At 42.0% G+C, this 22,122-nt stretch overlaps 2 pseudogenes; both read left to right on the forward strand.

Moving 5' to 3' along the window:
- Window positions 1-3,592, forward strand: part of LOC123171229 (uncharacterized) — a 6,916-nt pseudogene extending 3,324 nt beyond the window's left edge.
- Window positions 3,593-14,493: 10,901 nt separating this feature from the next.
- Window positions 14,494-19,782, forward strand: LOC123171230 (uncharacterized; annotated as a pseudogene).
- Window positions 19,783-22,122: the final 2,340 nt, after the last annotated feature.

Here is a 22,122-nt window from a genome sequence, read left to right on the forward strand (position 1 = left end):
GGTGGCGCCGCAGGCGCTGGCGCGGGCCACTGCGTCCAGGCCGGCGCTGGAGCGGACGGCGGCGGTAGCGCCGGGTAGCCTCCGGCGAGGGCCGCGGGCACCGAGTACCACGGAAGAGCTGGCGGTCCGGAGGGCACGGGCGGCGGGAGCGGCGGTGACGGCCCGTACGGGCTGGCCAGGTAAAGCCGGATGCCCTGGACCGCGACGACCAGGTCGTTGAGGACACCGGCCATGGCCTCCGGGGAGTATTGGGCCGGTCGAGTCGATGGAGCTGGCGGCGTAGTGGTGACGGGGGGCGGCAGCAGGCCGGTGGGCGCGCCGGAGATGAGATCCAGCGGCACCGACGGAAGGGCCAGCTGCCCCGTAGCGATCGGAGATGACGCGGCGAGGGTGGTGGTGGTTAGGGGCAGCGGCGGCGGTGGTGGCGGCGGTACTGGTGGTGGTGATGACATGGTCGAAACCCAGGTATCTGATACCAAATTGGTAGAACCAGGGATCCTACCGGACCTGCTCCGTAGGTTGTAGGGAAAGGATGGAGTAGGGCGAGGCGATGAGCGGGCGCGCCGGCGGCTGGGCGCCGTCGCGTGGGAGGAGGATGGCGGCGGCGGCGGCGGCTAGGGTTAGAGGCGGCTAGGGTTCCGGCTCCTCTGGGAGCCGGGCAATAGAGATAATATTCTTCTTATTGCTTGATTCCAAAAAGAGTCTTACAGCCTATATTTATAACCTAGATAACTTGCATAAAAATTAACCTAAGATAACTTACATAAAAATTAACCTAAGATAACTTGTGGGCCAAGCCCCTAACTACTACCCTGTGGGCCTAGCTAAACCGGCCATAACACGATCATTAGTAGAAGCTGACATCAATAGGCATTTGCATATGCTAGTTAGTTTAAACTGATTGAACGTTTGACATTTTAGCCTTATATATTTTTCTTTCATCCTTTGCACTTTCCCGAACGAAACTTTTTGTTTTTACCACCAATTAAGATGATATTGTCATTGTGCTATAACCTTGAAGTTCGATGGCATGGCCATTGTTCTGTCTAGTCCTTGGTTCCCACCACTACAGCTGACAATCCCCCTTCCGTGGCCATTGGCCATTGATTGCCACTGCCAACCTGATCCCCCATGCATGAATATTTGGTTAAGATGGAAGCTACTACATACTTGCCATCTCTACACATGTACAACCTCCGTCTCACAATATAAGAACGTTTTGCAAACTACAGAATGGTTGCGGCATTGCCTAAACTAATCTAGAAGAACCAGCTAATTGCAAGAAATCTGCTCACGGTGGTCATCATTACACGATTCCCGAAGTTGCAGCTGCATGCCACCGCTCGGACATCACCTTTGTCACTGTTTTGTACCCTGGCACGTTAAGTACGAGCAGCTAGTGCTGCTCGAACAAAGTCACGGTCTCCGAATCTGTCTCGGATTCGGATTTCTGATTCGGCAAGATTTTGAGGGGCTCGGTAACTAACGCATGGAGGCTGGCATGGATGCTGAGTGACCGAAGAAATTGATGTTACGTGCAGGTGAGTCCTTTTACCAACTACAGTGAATGGGCGGAAGGGAAAAAGGTAAAAGAGAAACAATTAAACAAACCCCTACTGGAATAGCAACAACCACATAATAGTCAATTTTTTATGATTGGTTTGATCTTAGTGCCAAAATGAAACATTTCCCTCTGCTATTTATTTTGTGTAAATATACATTCTGTATTGTTCAATCAATTGGGTAATTTTCTGTGGCAACAGTGTCTGAGTTCACAATTTTTTTTAAAACTATGTGCACACTGTTGAAGAAACAAATAGGAAGAGAACTTTATTTAATGTTTGACCTTTTAATTCATACCCCAGTAAAAGCTCACACAGTTACAGGCAAGCTTGCATGCTCAATACAAGGGTCAAGATTCCATTTTAACAGGACAAACTTGGAAGGAAAGAATGTTTACACTCTGATACTCTACCGGGTGTCCTTTGTTATTTCTTAATTTTCCAGAAGAAACACATGTACATGGATGTCTCATACCTGCATCAGTAATCACTATACTCTGTCTCTGCATGCCATGGAGATTAAGTTTTGTCCTAATTCATAGATAATCAGACTATCCAAAGCATTATTATAACCCAGTTTACCAAATTGGCGGATTAATAATTATAATCACTTTTCGGGGAATTTGTGAACAATGTACCACTTTATCTGTTAAATTGGGGGTGTATTGACGTGACTTTGGTCTACCCTTAGGCTGGTGCTAGCAGTAGGGTTTTGGCTTCTTTGTGGCCTCGTTGCTAGTGTTTGTTTGTACTCTTCGTGCTTTCTTGGCATTCTCCTTCTAATACAAAATGAAACACATCCTGGGCACGTGTTTGAGAAAAAAAAACTTGCATACTCGACAAGTTTCAGGTTCATCTATTTCAGCGTTGTTATGCTAAAGTGCTATTTAAAATTTCCTCATTACTCTAACTTTCTATATTGTGATGTGTGATCCCTGTCTTGAATTTTCTGTTCTGTATTGTGATGCAGAAACACGGGCTGCGAGTGCAGAGGCAGAGGTTATCTCACGATGAAGAGGGCTATCAACATTATGCCAGCATGAAGGAATTATCTGAGATGATTTCATCGGCGTACAAGGCAGCCAGTACTAAACCCAATAACCATCCGGCAACAACCCAGACGCAGTTCACACATGGGGTTGCCTCTGCTATCTGGGACAAGTACCCCGGGATGGTGTGGCCACATGTGGAGGGAAGTTCAGCTGCCTCTGCTATGTGGTACAATTACCCCGGAAAGCCGTGGAGACAAGTGGGGAAGAGTTCGGCCGGTGCACAAGTTTCTCAGACTAATGCACGCCCACCTCCAGTTCTGATACATGGTACCAAATCCATCTGGGATAGGTACGAGGAGAGCCTGCAGTACTATAATGAGAGCCTGTCATACAAACGCGAGGTGTTGCCTGTAAAGAGCAAAGCACTTGCTGGATATGGACGCAAGATTTTCATCAGCCTGGAGAGAGAGGAGACCAGTCATACTGAAGCATCAGGCAAGATTGTCATCAACCTGGAGAGCCATGACATGCAGAAAGACACCACGGATGACGTGCACGCTGCAGTTACACCGCAGGAAGACACAATGGACGAGGTGCACGCCGCAGTTACTCTGCAGAAAGACACCATGAATGAGGTGCATGCCGCAGTTACTCTGCAGAAAGACAACTACCAACCCGCTGCAGAGAATGTGCAGTCTGAGCCTTTCAGTGACTGGGAAGAGGTGGAGAAATTCTGGATGAACCAGATGGGAGGACAGGGGCAGGAGCACCAAGTCCTTGAACCAATGGATCTGCTCCAGATAGACGGCATTGACCCAGAGGAACTGCTCCAGGAAGACGAAACCTGGAACCAGGCACTTCAGCCAGCAAATCTGGTGAACGTCGTGGAAAACGCACCCATGGCTGAAGAACCGGCCGCTGGAAACGCCCTGGCGTACGACCCTGCGAACCAATTCGGCGTCGCCGACAACGTGCTCTGGTTGGAGGTGGAGCCCCCAGTTTGCGGGTGACGATTACAGCATGCCGTTGCCTGCCTGAAGAGGGGCAACTGAAGAACTGCTTTTATCTTAATAATAATAATAATAATAATAATAATAATAATAATAATAATAATAATAATAAGACTGGTGAACAATATAAGCAATAAGGGTTCCTGGGGAGAAATCCTCGGCAGATCATATATGGGAGAACTGCTGATGCTCGGACATGTTTCCAGTGCTCTGTGCCATTTGGTTAAACCATTCATTAATCGGTCATGTTATGACATATATCAATTTCCAGACTTTTACGTATTATATCTTCCTCTGTGATGCATTATGACCTGATAATTTCATATGTTTGTCAGTTCTATCTAGACAGTTTTTGTTCTTCGAACGAAGGAGCACCAGGCTCCCAAGTTCATCAGTAGTTCTCTCTCTCTCTCTCTCTCTCTCTCTCTCTCTCTCCAAAAGAAAGATTAACACTTCGGTTTTCATGATTCCTTTTGCCAGGCTTCTTTGATTCAACCCAATTTCGCAGGATTTATTTTGGAGGATTTGAGTCCTTAGAAAAAAAAACACGTATAGTTTGCTTGATTTTCATTGCGTGATTTGAATTCATAGAAAATTTCCATAAGAATTTATTTGCACTCTATTTGGAGGAAAATGTTTATCCACAGGTACAATTCTTCTATTTCCCCTAGTTTTGAAACACTCATTGGTACTGAAGTTTATACATCTTATAAGATGAATTGGAATCCTTTTGATTTTTTTCTTTGCTTGCTTTAATTTATATGTCAGAATTAGTTTTGGAGTTTTCTCAAAGGATCCCTTTACACTAGGGGCTTCTTTGATTCATCCGATTTCCTTGGGATTTTTTTGGGAGGATTTGAATCTTAAGACAAATTTCCTGTCTAGTTAGTTTGATTTGCATTGCAGGATTTGGACTCATTGTAAAATTTCATAAGGATTTCTGTGCACACTATTTTGTAGGAAAAATTTGATCGACTGACACAGTGGTTCTATTTCTTCTTGTGGTTTTCACTGACCCATTAGTAGTGAACTTTCTAGATCCCATAAGATTTATGAATACGCAATGTTCTTCCTAAAAAAAGTGTGATGTTCCCTTCATGTGTTTTTCATGTTCCTGTATTTTAAAAATAATGTAAATTTTGTGCAACTTTGTGTCAGATCCAAACGGTGTACCAAATTATTTTACGTTTTATTTCTTTATTTGTTCGTTGTTGTTTATATTTTGTAATATTCTATATATATTAAAAGACTTTGCTAATGGAAAGTGTTAATCATGCATTTGAAAATGTTAAACGTGTATAGAAAATTGTTAATCATGTGTACAGAAAATGTGTGTGACATTTAAAAATGTCGCGTGTTTAAAAAAATGTATGTCAGATGTTAAAATTAATTTTAAAATGTAAAAAAATGATGTAACTCATAAACAAATGCTTCATACATTCACAAAACTGTAAATTACATTTTAGAAAATGTTCGCGAGTTTGAAAATTTTGTTTCTGGCATTTTCAAAAAAAAATTGTATACAATGAAATTATGTTTGCCTAATATATATCTTTTATATAATTTAGAAAGTGTACGTGACTTTAAAGAAAAATTCCCGTGATTAAAAAAATGTTTGTGACATTTAAAACTGTTTATACAAGTAAACAAATGTTCGTGTAGGTTAAAAAAGGTTTATTTCCATTAAAAACGTTTGTGACATTTTAAAGAAATGTTCACGTGTTTTAAAAAATGCCCGAGACATTTTAATGTAAAAAAATTTCATGTAGTTAGAAAATTGTTTACTGCAACTGAAAAAATTACAATGTGTATTTGAAAAATATTCGCGTGTATTCAAAAAAGTGTTCAAAACTTGTATTTTTCAAATACGCATCATTTATTTGAAAAATGTCCAACGTGTATCTAAGCAGTATTTCACATGTGCGCTAAAAATGAAGATTTTGTACAAAGAAAAAGTAGACATGTGTTAAAAAAAGAAAATCGAAAAAAACGTCAAAAAAACAAAAGCAAACAAAACCAAGAAAGAAACAATGAAAGCCAAAGTATGACGAAGAAAGAAAGAAAACCCGAAGAAAACCAAAATATTACAAATAAAAAAGAAAAAAAGCAAAGAAAACAAACAAAAGCAAAGAAAATCAAAGTACAACAAAGGAGAAAAAGAAAAGCAGATGAAAACAAAGAAAACCAAAGTACAATGGAGAAAATTAATAAAAACCAAAGAAAACCGATGAGAAAACAAAGAAAAATAAAAAAGATACCAAAAAGAAAAAAATATAGTAGAGCGAACCAACAGAGCAACAACAAAGGCAGCGACGCTAATGAGTCGACCTAATTCGATCGCCCATAGGCGATATCTAATAGGAATCCATACGAGAGGGACATTGCTCGCGTGGCGTTGAGGGGAGTAGGGGCACTATGGTGGGGGAACGTGCTACAGAACAAAAAAAATTATGTTGCACGATCACACCCAGGAACACTATGAAGATGGCGGTAACGATCAAACTCACCGATGAGCAGACTAGCTCGGTGCAGCGTGACGATTCCTATCATTTTTCACAACTGAGTTACACCTCCCAGCCACGAGAATGTTCTCCGAGATGTGAGTCGAAGTAGACGACCCCTCCAAGGTATCCACACATTCCGAAGTAGTAGTTCGACAGAACTTCGACGTCCAGGAAGAAGAACTACGAGAAAACTAGAGAGAGAGAGAGAGAGAGCCTAGCGGCACTTCTCGTCTAATTAGGAGTATTATTCTCTTAGACCAATTAGATCGATATTAGAGCCCATCCAATTAGGAGCCTAAAACACTTAGGACAAGTAGTTCAGAAGACCGTGGAGCTACGGGGGAGAGATCCCCTTTGGATTGGTGCATCTCTAGCGGGAGCCCTACACACATATATATAGGTGGAGGAAGGAGATGGGTGCCCCATGAAGGAGGAATCCTCCTCTCCTTCCACTTGGTGGAAGGAGGGGAGGATTCCTTCCTTGCCCAATTCGGCCTAGGCCTGCCTTAGGGAGGTGTCGTGGGCCATGTGGGGCCCACTAGGGGTGGTCATCTCATGACGGTCCTTCAATATTTTATTCCACAAATAAAATCCCGAATATTGCGGATGTCTCTCATACGTCTGCAACGTATCTATAATTTACGAATTATGCATGTCATGTTTACAATGATATTAGATAGTTTTGGTGCACTTTTATACTATCTGGGACAAGTATGCCGAGATGGTGTGGCCACATGTGGAGGGAAGTTCAGCTGCCTGTGCTATGTGGTACAATTACCCCGGAAAGCCGTGGAGGCAAGTGTGGAAGAGTTCGACTGGTGCACGAGTTTCTTAGACTAATGCACGCCCACCTCCAGTTCTGATACATGGTACCAAGTCCATCTGGAATAGATATGAGGAGTGCCTGCAGTACTATAATGATAGCCTCTCATACAAACACGAGGTGCTGCCTGTAAAGAGCAAAGCACTTGATGGATATGGACACAAGATTTTCATCAACCTAAGAGAGAGGAGACCAGTCGTACTGAAGCATCAGGCAAGATTGTCATCAACCTGGAGAGCGATGACATGCAGAAAGACACCACAGACGATGTGCACGCCGTAGTTACATCGCCGGAAGACACAATGGACGAGGTGCACGCCGCAGTTACTCTGCAGAAAGACACCGTGAACGAGGTGCACGCTGCAGTTACTCTGCAGAAAGACAACTACGAACCCGCTGTAGAGAATGTGCGGTCTGAGCCTTTCAGTGACTGGGAAGAGGTGGAGAAATTCTGGATGAACCAGATGGCAGGACAGGGGCAGGAGTAGCAAGGCCTTGAACCAGTGGATCTGCTCCAGATAGATGGCATTGACCCAAAGGAATTGCTCCAGGAAGACGAAGCCTGGAACCAAGCGCTTCAGCCGGCAAACCCGACGAACATTGTCGACAACGCACCCAAGGCTGAATAACGGGCCGCTGGAGACGCCACGGCATACGATCCTGCAAACCAGTCCAGCGTCACCGACAACATGCTAAGGGTCCGGAGCCCCCAGTTTGTGGGCGCCGATTACGACATGTCGTTGCCTTCCTGAAGAGGGCAACTGAAGAACTGCTTTTATCTTAATAATAATAATAATAATAAGGCTGGTGAACAGTATAAGCAATAAGGGCTCCTGGGGAGAAATCCTCAGGAGATATATGGAAGAGCTGCTGATGCTAGGACATGTTTCTAGTGCTCTGTGGCATTTGGTTAAACCCATTCTTAAATCGGTCATGTTATGACATATATCAGTTTCCAGACTTTCACATATTATATCTTCCTCTATGATGCATTATGACCTGATAATTCCGTATGTTTGTCGGTTCTATCTTGTCTAGGGTTTTTGTTCTTCGAACGAAGGAGCACTAGGCTCCCAAGTTCATCACTAGCTCTCTCTCTCTCTCTCTCTCTCCTCTCTCTCTCTCTTCAAAAGAAAGATTAACACTTAGTTTTCAGGATTCCTTTTGCCAGCCTTCTTTGGTTCAACCCAATTTCGCTGGATTTATTTTGGAGAATTTGAGTCCTTAGAAAAAAACCATGTGTAGTTTGCTTGATTTTCATTGCGTGATTTGAATTCATAGAAAATTTCCATAAGGATTTATTTGCACTCTATATGGAGGAAAATGTTCATCCACCTGTACAACTCTTCTATTTTCCCGAGTTTTCGAACACTCATTGGTATTGAAGTTTTTACATCTTATAAGATGAATTGGAATCCTTATGATTTTTTCTTTGTTTGCTTTAATTTATATGTCAGAATTAGTTTTGGAGTTTTCTCAAAGGATCCATTTACACTAGGGGCTTCTTTGATTCATCCGATTTTCGTAGGATTTTTTTGGGAGGATTTGAATCTTAAGACAAATTTCCTGTCTAGTTAGTTTGATTTGCATTGCAGGATTTGGACTCATTGTAAACTTTCATAAGGATTTCTGTGCACACTATTTTGTTGGAAAAATTTGATCGACTTACACAATGGTTCTATTTCTTCCTGTGGTTTTCACTGACCCATTGGTAGTGAATTTCTAGATCCCATAAGATTTATGAATACGCGATGTTCTTCCTAAAAAAAGTGTGATGTTCCTTTCATGTGTTTTTCATGTTCCTGTATTTTAGAAATAATGTAAATCTTGTGCAACTTTGTATCAGATCCAAACGGTGTACCAATTATCTTACAGGTTTTTTCTTTATTTGTTTGTTGCTGCTTATATTTTGTAATTTTCTAAATATATATATTAAAGGACTTTGCTAATGGAAAGTGTTAATCATGCATTTGAGAATGGTAAATGTGTAAGAAAATTGTTAATCATGTGTACAGAAAATGTGTGTGACATAAAAATGTCACGTGTTTTAAAAACTGTATTTTAATTTAAATTTAAAAAATGACGTAACTCTAAACCAAATGCTTCATACATTCATAAAACTGTAAATTACATTTTAGAAAATGTTCGCGAGTTTGAAAATTTTGTTTGTGACATTTTCAAAAAAAATTGTATACAATGAAAATATGTTTGTGTAATATATATCTTTTATATAATTTAGAAAATTTATGTGACTTTAAAGAAAAATTCCCGTGATTAAGAAATGTTTGTGGCATTTAAAATTGTTTATACAAGTAACCAAATGTTCATGTAGGTTTAAAAAGGTTTATTTCCATTTAAAACGTTTGTGACATTGTAAAGAAATGTTCACATGTTTCCAAAAATGCCCGTGAAATTTTAAATGTAAAAAATGTTCATGTAGTTAGAAAATTGTTTACTGCAATTAAAAAAATTAGAACGTATATTTGAAAAATGTTACCGTGTATTCAAAAAAGTGTTCAAAACATGTATTTTTTTAAATGCATCATGTATTTGAAAATGGCCAACGTGTATATAAACAATATTTCATATGTGCGCTAAAAATCAACAATGTGTACTAAGAAAGAAGTAGACATGTGTTAAAAAAAAATCGACAAAAACCGTCAAAAAACAAAAGCAAACAAAACCAAGAAAGAAACAATGAAAGCCAAAGTATGACGAAGAAAGAAAAAAAATCAAAGAAACCAAAATATAATAAATAAAAAAGAAAAAAGCAAAGAAAACAGACAAAAAACAAAGAAAATCAAAGTATAACGAAGGAGAAAAAGAAGAGCAGATGAAAAACAAATAAAACCAAAGTACAATGGAGAAAATTAATAAAAACCAAAGAAAACCGATGAAAAAACAAAGAAAATAAGAAAGATACCGAAAAAGAAAAAAATATAGTAGAGCGAACCAACACAGCGACAGCAAAGGCAGCGACGCTAATGAGTCAACCCAATTCAATCGCCCATAGGTGATATCTAATAGGAATCCATACGAGAGGGACATTGCTCGCGTGGCATTGAGGGGAGTAGGGGCACTATGGTAGGGGAATGTGCTACAGAACAAAAAAAATTATGCTACACGATCACACCTAGGAACACTATGAAGATGGCGGTAACGATCAAACTCACCCACGAGCAGAGTAGCTCGGTGCAGCGTGACGATTCCCATCGTTTTCCACAACTAGGTTAAACCTCCCAGCCACGAGAATGTTTTCCGAGATGAGAGTCGAAGTAGACGACCCCTCCATGGTATCCACACATTCCGAAGTAGTAGTTCGATAGAGCTTCGACGTCAAGGAAGAAGAACTGCGAGAAAACTAGAGAGAGAGAGAGAGAGAGAGAGAGAGAGAGAGAGAGAGAGAGAGAGAGCTAGCGGCACTTCTCGTCTAATTAGGAGTATTATTCTCTTAGACCAATTAGATTGATATTAGAGCCTGTCTAATTAGGAGCCTAAAACACTTAGGACAAGTAGTTCAGAAGACCGTGGAGCCACGGGGGAGAGATCCCCTTTGGATTGGTGCGTCTCTAGCGGGAGCCCTACACACATATATATAGGTGGAGGAAGGAGAGGGGCGCCCCATGTAGGAGGAATCCTCCTCTCCTTCCACTTGGTGGAAGGAGGGAAGGATTCCTTCCTTGCCCAGTTCGGCCTAGGCCTGCCTTAGGGAGGTGTCGTGGGCCATGTGGGGTCCACTAGGGGTGGTCATCTCATGTCGGTCCTTCACAATTTTATTCCACAAATAAAATCCCAAATATTGCGGATGTCTCTCATACGTCTGCAACGTATCTATAATTTATGAATTATGCATGTCATGTTTACAATGATATTAGATAGTTTTGGTGCACATTTATACTATCTGGGACAAGTACACCGAGATGGTGTGGCCACATGTGGAGGGAAGTTCAGTAGCCTCTGCTATGTGGTACAATTACCCCGGAAAGTCGTGGAGACAAGTGGGGAAGAGTTTGACTAGTGCACGAGTTTCTTAGACTAATGCACGCCCACCTCCAGTTCTGATACATGGTACCGAGTCCATCTGGGATAGATATGAGGAGAGCCAGCAGTACTATAATGAGAGCCTCTCATACAAACACGAGGTGCTGCCTGTAAAGAGCAAAGCACTTGATGAATATGGACACCAGATTTTCATCAACCTGGAGTGAGAGGAGACCAGTCGTACTGAAGCATCAGGCAAGATTGTCATCAACCTGGAGAGCGATGACATGCAGAAAGACACCCTGAACGACTTGCATGCTGCAGTTACACCGCGGGAAGACACAATGGACGAGGTGCAGGCCGTAGTTACTCTGCAGAAAGACACCACGAACGAGGTGCACGCCGCAATTACTCTACAGAAAGACAACTACCAACCCACTATAGAGAATTTGCAGTCTGAGCCTTTTAGTAACTGGGAAGAGGTGGAGAAATTCTGGATGAACCAGATGGGAGGACAGGGGCAAGAGTAGCAAGGCCTTGAACCAGTGGATCTGCTCTAGATAGATGGCATTGACCCAAAGGAATTTCTCCAGGAAGACGAAGTCTGAAACCAAGCGCTTCCGCTGGCAAACCCGGCGAACGTCATCGACAACACACCCATGGCTGAATAACAGGTCGCTGGAGACGCCACATCGTACGATCCTGCAAACCAGTCCAGCGTCACCGACAACGTGCTAAGGCTCTGGAGCCCCCAGTTTGTGGGTGACGATTACGACATGTCGTCGCCTGCCTGAAGAGGGGCAACTGGAGAACTGCTTTTATTTTAATAATAATAATGAGGTTGGTGAACAGTATGAGCAATAAGGGTTCCTGGGGAAAAATCCCCGGGAGATATATGGGAGAGCTGCTGATGCTCGGACATGTTTCTAGTGCTCTGTGGCATTTGGTTAAACCCACTCTTAAATTGGTCATGTTATGACATATATCAGTTTCCAGACTTTTACATATTTTATCTTCCTCTGTGATGCATTATGACCTGATAATTCCGTATGTTTGTCAGTTCTATCTAGTCTAGGGTTTTTGTTCTTCGAACGAAGGAGCAATAGGCTCTCAAGTTCATCACTAGTTGTCTCTCTCTTCAAAAGAAAGATTAACACTTCGGTTTTCAGGATTGCTTTTGCCAGGCTTCTTTGTTTCAACCCAATTTCACGGGATTTATTTTGGCAATTTTGAGTCCTTAGAAAAAAACATGTGTGGTTTGCTTGATTTTCATTGCGTGATTTGAATTCATAGAAAATTTCCATAAGGATTTATTTGCACTCTATTTGGAGGAAAATGTTCTTCCACCTGTACAATTCTTCTCTTTTCCCGAGTTTTCAAATACACATTGGTACTGAAGTTTTTACATCTTATAAGATGAATTGGAATCCTTATGATTTTTTTTCTTTGTTTGCTTTAATTTATATGTCAGAATTAGTTTTGGAGTTTTCTCAAAGGATCCATTTACACTAGGGGCTTCTTTCATTCATCCGATTTTCGTAGGATTATTTTTGGGAGGATTTGAATCTTAAGACAAATTTCCTGTCTAGTTAGTTTGATTTGCATTGCAGGATTTGGACATATTGTAAAATTTCATAAGGATTTCTGTGCACACTATTTTGTAGGAAAATTTTGACTGACTGACACAATGGTTCTATTTCTTCCTGTGGTTTTCACTGGCCCATGGGTACTGAACTTTCTAGATCCCATAAGATTTATGAATACGCGATGTTCTTCCAAAAAAAAGTGTGATGTTCCCTTCATGTGTTTTTCATTTTCCTGTATTTTAGAAATAATGTAAATCTGGTGCAACTTTGTATCAGATCCAAACGGTGTACCAATTATCTTGCATTCTTTTTTCTTTATTTGTTCGTTGCTGCTTATATTTTGTAATATTCTAAATATATATATTAAAGGACTTTGCTAATGGAAAGTGTTAATCATGCATTTGAGAATGGTAAATGTGTATAGAAAATTGTTAATCATGTGTACAGAAAATGTGTGTGACATTTAAAAATGTCACGCGTTTCAAAAATGTATGTCACATTTTTAAATTAATTTAAAATGTAAAAAAAGATGTAACTCATAAACAAATGCTTCATACATTCATAAAACTGTAAGTTACATTTTAGAAAATGTTAGCGGGTTTGAAATTTTGTTTGTGTCATTTTCAAAAAAAATTGTATACAATGAAAATATGTTTGCGTAATATATATCTTTTATATAATTTAGAAAATGTACGTGACTTTAAAAAAATCCCTTGATTAAGAAATGTTTCTGACATTTAAAATTGTTTATACAAGTAAACAAATGTTCATGTAGGTTAAAAAAGGTTTATTTCCATTTAAAACGTTTGTGACATTTCAAAGAAATGTTCACGTGTTTCCAAAAATGCCCATGAAATTTTAAATGTAAAAAAATGTTCATGTAGTTAGAAAATTGTTTACTGCAATTAAAAAATTACAACCTGTATTTGAAAAATGTTACCGTGTATTCAAAAAAGTGTTGAAAACATGTATTTTTTAAAAAAATGCAGCATGTACTTGAAAAGTGTCCAACGTGTATCTAAACAGTATTTCACATGTGCGCTAAAAATGAACATTGTGTACCAAGAAAAAAGTAGACATGTGTTAAAAAAACAAAATCGATAAAAACCAGCAAAAAAACAAAAGCAAACAAAACCAAGAAAGAAAAAATGAAAGCCAAAGTATGACGAAGAAAGAAACAATAAAAGAAAACCAAAATATAACAAATAAAAAAGAAAAAAGCAATGAAAATAGACAAAAAATAAAGAAATCAAAGTATAATGAAGGAGAAAAAGAAAAGCAGATGAAAAATAAAGAAAACCAAAGTACAATGGAGAAAATTAATAAAAAAAACCAAAGAAAACCGATGAAAAAACAAAGAAAAATAAAAAAGATACCGAAAAAGAAAAAAATATAGCAGAGCGAACCAACACAGCAACAGCAAAGGCAGCGACGCTAATGAGTCGACCCAATTCGATCGCCCATGGGCGATATCTAATAGGAATCCATACAAGGGGGGCATTGCTCGCGTGGCGTTGAGGGGAGTAGGGGCACTATGGTAGGGGAACATGCTACAGAACAAAAAAAATGATGCTACACGATCAAACCCAGGAACACTATGAAGATGGCGGTAACGATCAAACTCACCGACGAGCAGAGTAGCTCAGTGCAGCACGACGATTCCCATCGATTTCCGCAACTAGGTTACACCTCCTAGCCACGAGAATGTTCTCCGAGATGAGAGTCGAACTAGACGACCCCTCCAAGGTATCCACGCATTCTGAAGTAGTAGTTCGACAGAGTTTCGACATCCAGGAAGAAGAACTGTGCAAAAACTAGAGAGAGAGAGGGAGAGAGAGAGAGACTAGTGGCACTTCTCATCTAATTTGCGATGTCGTCGGCTTCCTTTTTGACGTCGCGCGGGATATGCTGCAACTCTAAACCCAGGAAGCGTTTCTCGAGCTTACGTACCTCCTCTAGGTAGGCAGCCATGTGCTCGTCTTTTGGCTTGTACTTTTTGTTGGAGAAGTTGACGAGGAGCTAAGAATCGGCCTTGATGGTGAGGTGCTTGATTCCCAAGGCCGGCGATCAGGCCCTCATACTCCGCAATGTTGTTGTAGATCTTCTCGCCATGCTGAAAGCACAACTGGACAGTGTAGTAAAGCTTTTCCTCCACTGGGGAGACAAGTACGACCCTAGCCCCCTCTCCCTATCTGAAGAAGGCGTCGTCAAAGTGCATGACCCACCCGACAGGCGCCTCATCCCCAGGCAGGAGGGACTTGTCCTCATGAGGACCTCCCCTCTTGTGTTCGTCCACTCCACCATGAAATCAGTGAGAGCCGCTCCCTTGATGACTCTGGTGGTGCAGAATTCCAACTGGAATGCCTGCAGCTTGATGCTCCACTCAGCGACCCATCCCGCAACATTAGGGCTATGCAGCACTTTCTCTAGGGGGTACGCGGAGACGACCTTGATGGGGTGGCCCTGAAAATAATGTCGCAGCTTCCTGCAGCGACCAGGAAGGCAAGGAGAAGCTTCTGCTGCATAGGATAGTGTGCTCGCGCGTCCCTCAACACCGTGCTCACGAGGTGCTCGACGAGGCGTGTGGCTTTGGCAGGAGCTTGCTCTTGAAGGGGCACGCAAGGCTGGGGGCGCCGGCTTGAGATGCGGAAGGCTCGTGAGGCTCTGGCATCTCACGAGGCTCGGAAGGTCCGGGGAGCTTGGAGGGCTCACGAGTCTCGGAAGCCTTTCCTTGGTGCCGACACGTTCCTCCCGCAGCGCTACGAGCGTGGCGCTGGCCGTCTGTGGGGTGACCGCCAGGTATAGGACCAAGGGCTTGCGAAAACGCGGTGCCACCATGATGGGCGGACTCGTGAGGTACCTCTTGAGGTCCTCAAAACCAACGTCTGCTTCAGGGGTCCACTTGAAGGAGCCTGTCCTTTTCATCAGCTTGAAGAAGGGCAAGGTGCGCTCGCCTAGCTTTGATAATTTGATATGCGGGTGGACCGGTGCTTAGGTGCTGTTCTTACTTGAACAAACCTCCTACTTATGATTAACCCCTCGCAAGCATCTGCAACTACAAGAAAAGTATTAAGAATAAATCTAACCATAGCATTAAACTTTTGGATCCAAATCAGCCCCTTACGGAATAGCGCATAAACTAGGGTTTAAGCCTCTGTCACTCTCGCAACCCATCATCTAATAACTACTCCACAATGCATTCCCTTAGGCCCAAGTATGGTGAAGTGTCATGTAGTTGACGTTCACATGACACCACTAAGGGAATCACAACATACATATCATCAAAATATCAAACACGTATCAAGTTCACATGATTACTTGCAACAAGATTTCTCCCGTGACCACAAAAGTAACTACTCACAAATGATAATCATGCTCATGATCAGAGGGGTATTAAATAGCATAATGGATCTGAACATATAATCTTCCACCAAATAAACCATATAGTAATCAACTACAAGATGTAATCAACACTACTAGTCACCCACAAGTATCAATCTATAGTTCCGGTACAAAGATTGAACACAAGAGATGAACTAGGGTTTGAGAGGAGATGGTGATGATGAAGATGTTGATGGAGACCGCCCTCCCCAAGATGGGAGAGTTGTTGGTGATGATGATGACGATGATTTCCCCCTCCGGGAGGGAAGTTCCCCCGGCGGAATCACTCCGCCGGAGGGCAAAAGTGCTCCTGCCCAAGTTCCGCCTCGAGACGGCGGCGCTTCGTCCCGAAAATCCTCTCCTGATTTTTTTCTATGTCAAAATGACTTATATACCATAAGATGGGCACCGGAGGTGGGCCGAGGAGGGCACAGCCCACCAAGGCGCGCCTGGGCTCCCTGGCGCGCCCAGGTGGGTTGTGCCCACCTGGTGGGGCCCCTCTAGTAGTTATTTGCTCGAATAATTCTTATTTATTCCATAAAAATTCCTCGTGAAGTTTCATCTCATTTGGAGTTGTGCAGAATAGGTAGCCTGACGTAGCTTTTTCAGGTCCAGAATTCCAGCTGCCGGTATTCTCCCTCTTTGTGTGAACCTTGCATATTATGAGAGAAAAGGCATTAGAACTACTCCAAAAAGCATTATTAGGCATAAAAACATCATAAATAACAGTAGAAAACATGATGCAAAATGGACGTATCAAGGATTCAGCCAAGTTTCGGTCCCTCTCTATGGTGGAGACTAGCCTATACTTATATTGTCCCTGGTCCTCTTCCCAGAAAACTCTAGGCGGGAAGGGCCGCCACAACGGCCAAATTTGAAGGGGGACAGGAGTACATCCTATCCTGACTACAGGTGGTCTTCGCCTGCCAAAACTTCTGTCCATGACGCGCTGGTGGGCTCGACGATGACCTCTGTCCTGGCAGGCCCACTGCCCTGGTCTTCTTTCACCAAAATGAAACCTTTGGGGATTGCTTTGGGAACCCGCTTGCTATCCTCAACTCCTCGGCACAAAATAGGAAAATGTCCTTGTCCGCACCCGCTAGTGCCCTTCTGGCTTCGCTCGTCGTGGCTCGCGCCACCCACGTGTAGCGCGAGGCGGGGCTTGGCGAGCCTAGACATATCCGCCCCGTCAGGGGCCTCGAGAGGCAGCCTCGGGAGACCTCCCGACACGAGGCCCTTGGGGAGCTCCTAACGATGCTTGTTGATGCCCACCTCGTGAGGCGGGGGGGCCTCGCGAGGATCCTGCTCGTGAGGTCTTGAAGATGGGCTGTGCTGGGCCTATGCCAGGCGCCGTGCCTTGGGCCGCAGGCAGACAGGCCTGGGTACCCCCAGTCCCACAGGCCCGACATTGAGGGGAAAGAGAGAGGAGTTCTAGATCTACCTTTCCACCAATCACTTTCTGCTCTATGTGAGGGGAACCCCTTGCATCTAGATCTTGGAGTTCTTCATGTTTGCTTCTTTGTTCTTCCTCTCATTTTCCTCCATAGCATTAGTTGTTGTGGTGCGATTTGGGAGAGAAGGACTTGGGCACTCCGTGTGCCCTTGCCATTGCATTTGGTGCATAGGTTTAAGTTCTCCACGGTGATACGTGGAAGTGAAGTTTGAGAGCTTATTACTCTTGGGTGCTTGGGCGCCCTAGACGGTTGGTGGTGGTACGGAGCTCAATCATTTTTTGAGAGTAACGGAGCTCAATCATTGTGGTGTAAAGCTCCGGGCAAGCGCCGGGGTCTCCAATTAAGTTGTGGAGATTGCCCCGAGAAATTTGTATGGGTTTCGGTGACCGCCCCCCAAGGGTTGCCAAAGTGTACGGGTTCGGTGAGCACCCCCAAGGGTGGCCATTTGTACAGGTCCGGTGACCTCCCTCAAGGGTCCCTTAATGGAATCACGACATCTTGCATTGTGCGAGGGCGTGAGGAGATTATGGTGGCCCTAGTGGCATTTTGGGGAGCATTGTGCCTCCACATCGCTCCAAACGGAGATTAGCATCCGTATGGGTGCGAACTTCGGGATACATCGTAGTCTCTGTGTGCCTTAGTTACCTCTTACCCGAGCCCTTTACTTATGAACTTTACTTTGTGATAGCCATAGTGTTTCATGTTATATATCTTGCCATAGTGTTTATATTGCTTAGCATAAGTTGTTGGTGCACATAGGTAAGCCTAGTTGTTTTAGATTTTGTGCTTGATAATTTAAACGCTAGTTTTATTCCGCATTTGTTCAATCCAAAACCGTAATTATTTTAAAGCATCTACTCATCCCCACCCTCTAGGCGACATCCACGATCTTTCACTCGACAAGTACACTTCTTGGTGCATATTGAACCATTTTGTATCTTGTCAATATTTCCATGTGACCTCGGCAAGAACACTTCTTGTCGTTCTCATACTAACCTTTTAGTATTCTATCAATATATGTTGTGGGAGGTGGCTGTAGCGGAGATGGCGATGTGTGGCGTCATGTGTTGCTCTTCTGGCATTGGGCCTTTTATAAAGGTTGTTTAGGTGGATCCGACAGCGCAATTGGTAGTCCATACGACCATCATACGAGCGGTGATGGTCGTATGGAACGCCATCTTTTGTGATGGCCCGAGAGCGTGTTTGAGGAAAAAACATGCATACTCGACAAGTATCAAGTTCATCTATTTCGGCGTTGTTATGCTAAAGCGCTAATATTTCTGCATTATGCTCACTTTCCATATTGTGATGTGTGTTCTTTTCTGTATTGTGATGTAGAAACACCGGTTGTAGGTGTAGAAGTTATCTCACGATTAAGAGGGTTATCGACATTATGCCAGCATGAAAGAATTATCTAAGATGATTGAATCATCATACAAGGCAGCCAGTGCTAAATCCAATAATCATCTGACAACAACGCAGACGTAGTTAACACATGGGGTTGCCTCTGCTATCTGGGATAAGTACCCCAGCATGGTGTGGCCACATGTGGAGGGAAGTTCAACTGCCTCTGCTATGTGGTACAATTACCCCGGAAAGCCGTGGGGATAAGTGGGGGAGAGTTCGGCCGGAGCAGGAGTTTCTCGGACTAATGCAAGCCCACATCTAGTTCTGATACATGGTACCAAGTCCAGCTGGGATCGGTACGAGGAGAGCCTACAATACTATAATGAGAACCTGTCATACAAATGCGAGGTGCTACCTATAAAGAGCAAATCACTTGATTTCATCAACCTGGGGAGAGAGAAGACCAATCGTACTGAGGTAACAAGCAATATTGTCATCAACTTGGAGAGCAATGACATGCAGAAAGACACCATGGATGACATGCAATCTGTAGTTACTCCGTAGAAAGACACAATGGACAAGGTGCACACCACAGTTATTCTGCCGAAAGGCACCATGGATGGGGCGCATGCCGCAGTGACTCCGCATGAAGTGAACGAGGTGCCTGCTGCAGCCATGGGCGCTAGTTATCTGGTGGATGTAGCAGGGAAGCCCTGCTTGACGGTAAAGAAAACTACCACCCCGCTGGAGAGAATGCGTAGTCGGAGCCTTTCAATGACTGGGATTGGGAAGTTGTGGAGAAATTCTAGACGAACCAGATGGAAGGACGGGAGCAGGAGCAACAACACCTTGAACTAGTGGATCCGCTCCACGTAGATGGAATTTCACCAGAGGAACTGCTCAATGAAGACGAAGCCTAGAACCAGGCGCTTTAGCAGGCAAACTCGACAAACGTCGTCGATGAAGCACCCATGTCTGAACAACCCGCCGCTCGAGACGCCCTGGTGTATGATCCCGCGAACTAGTCCGACGTCACCGACAACGTGTTTTGGGTCTGGAGACCCAGTTTGAGGGCGATGACTACGCCATGTCGTTCTCGGCCCGACGGAAGAGGGGCAACTAAAGAACTGCTTTTATCTTAATAATAATAAGACGGGTGAGTAGTATAAGCAATAAGGGTTCCTGGGGAGAATCCCCGGAGATATATGGGAGATATGCTGATGCTCGGACATGTTTCTAGTGCTCTGTGGCATTTGGTCAAACCCATTCGTTAATCAGTTGTGTTATGACATATATCAGTTTCCAGACTTTTACATATTATATCTTTCTCGGTGATGCATCAGGACCTGATAATTCTGTATGTTTGTCAGTTCTATCTATGTAGGGTTTTTGTTCTTTGAACGAAGGAGCAACAGCCTCCCAAGTTCATCACTTGTTCTCTCTCTCTCTCTCTCTCTCTCTCTCTCCGCAAGAGAAAGAACTAACACTTCTGCTTTCAGGATTCCTTTTGCTAGGCTCCTTTGATTCAACCCAATTCTGCAAGATTTCTTTTGGAGGATTTGAGTCCTTAGAACATGTGTAGTTTGTTTGATTTCCATTGCGTGATTCGAATTCATAGAAAATTTCCATTGGCACTGAAGTTTTTACATCTTATAGATGACTTGGAATCCTTATGATTTTTTTCTTTGTTTGCTTTGATTTATATGTCAGAGTTATTTTAGGATTTTTCTCGAAGGATCCCTTTACACTAGGCTTCTTTGATTCAACCGATTTCCGTAGGATATTTTTGGGAGGATTTGAATCTTTAGACAAATTTCCTGTCTAATTTCTTTGATTTGCATTGCAGGATTTGAACTCATAGAAAAAATCCATAAGGATTTCTTTGCGCACTATTTTGTAGGAAAAAATTCATCCATTGACACAGTGCTTCTCTTTCTACCAGTGGTTTCCACAGGCCCATTGGTAGTGAATTTCTAGATCCTATAAAATCCATGAGTACGTGATGTTCTTCGTCAAAAAAAGTGTGATGTTCCCTTCATGCGTTTTTCATGTTCCTGTATTTTAGAAATAATGTAAATCTTGTGCAACTTTGTATCAGATCCAAATGGTGTACCTATTATCTTATGGTTTTTGTTTTTTCCTTTATTTGCTTATTTATTCTAATATTCTAAATATATTACAAGAAACATTTACATAAAAAATGAAAAGTGTTAATCATGCATTTAAAAATGTCAAACATGTATAGAAAATTGTCAATCATGTGTACAGAAAATGTTTGTGACATTTAAAAATGTCACCTGTTTTTAAAAAATGTAAGTGACATTTTAAAAATTAACTTTAAAATGTAAAAAATCATGTAATTCATAACAAATGTTTTGTACATTCAAAAAGCTATAACCTACATTCCAAAAGCGTTCACAAGTTTGAAAATTTTGTTTGTTACATTTTAAAAAGAATTTGTATACAATGAAAAATGTTTGCGTAATATAATATTTTTATAGAATTTAGAAAATGTACATGACATTTTAAAGAAAAATTCCCGTGATTAAAAAAGTGTTTGCGACATTTTAAAAATGTTTATACAAGTAGACAAAAGTTGTTGTAGGTTAAAAAAGGTTTATTTCCATTAAAAATGTATGTGACATTTTGAAGAAATGTTCACGTGTTTCCGAAAAATGTCATGAAAATTAAAAAAAACTGTTTATACAATGTAAAAAAATGACCGTGTAGTTAGGAAAATGTTTACTGCAATTAAAAAAGTACAATGTGTATATGAAAAATGTTACCATTATTCAAAGAAGTGGTCAAAACATGTATTTTTTAAATTATATCATGTATTTGAAAAATGTCCAACGTGTATCATAAAAATGTTAGGCAAATTCGAAACTCGCAGTAGTAGCATATAAGGACATTATGCTTTATTCATACTGCTTGAGTAAAAGTGCAATTAGCCATATTCAATCTAATCTTAGTAGTAGCATAAGGACCAAGATTGAGACTATCATAAACAGACTTAGGGATAGTGGAAACACTAGCACCTAGATCACATAAAGCACTGAATTTATTCAAACTAATCCCAATCTCTATAGTAGGCTCAAGAGAATCTTCTTGCTTAGCTGACAACTTACTGTACAACTTCTTTCTTTCATCATCTAACTCACGTACCTTGGCTGCAACGTGATCAACAAAGACATTATATGCCTCATCATTTGTTACCTCGGGTAGTGTGTGCTTCATTGTTATCATCTTCATGAAGTTAGCAACCGTATAAGTGTATTCTGGCACATGGCTTTTATCAAGCTCTTCTGCCTTTCCTTCGTCATTTCTCATCATTTTGACATCTTCAATCGGGTTCGGTTTCAGTTTACCTGCAAACTTGGCTAGGATTAAAGTTTGGCTCTCTGCAATTTTAGTCACTTGTGCTTCCATATTCTTGGTTCTTCCATCAAGAATCTGCACATCATTTGTTAGTCCAACAGTCT

The sequence above is a fragment of the Triticum aestivum genome, chromosome 7D (genome assembly GCF_018294505.1).
Source record: "Triticum aestivum cultivar Chinese Spring chromosome 7D, IWGSC CS RefSeq v2.1, whole genome shotgun sequence".
NCBI lineage: Eukaryota > Viridiplantae > Streptophyta > Magnoliopsida > Poales > Poaceae > Triticum > Triticum aestivum.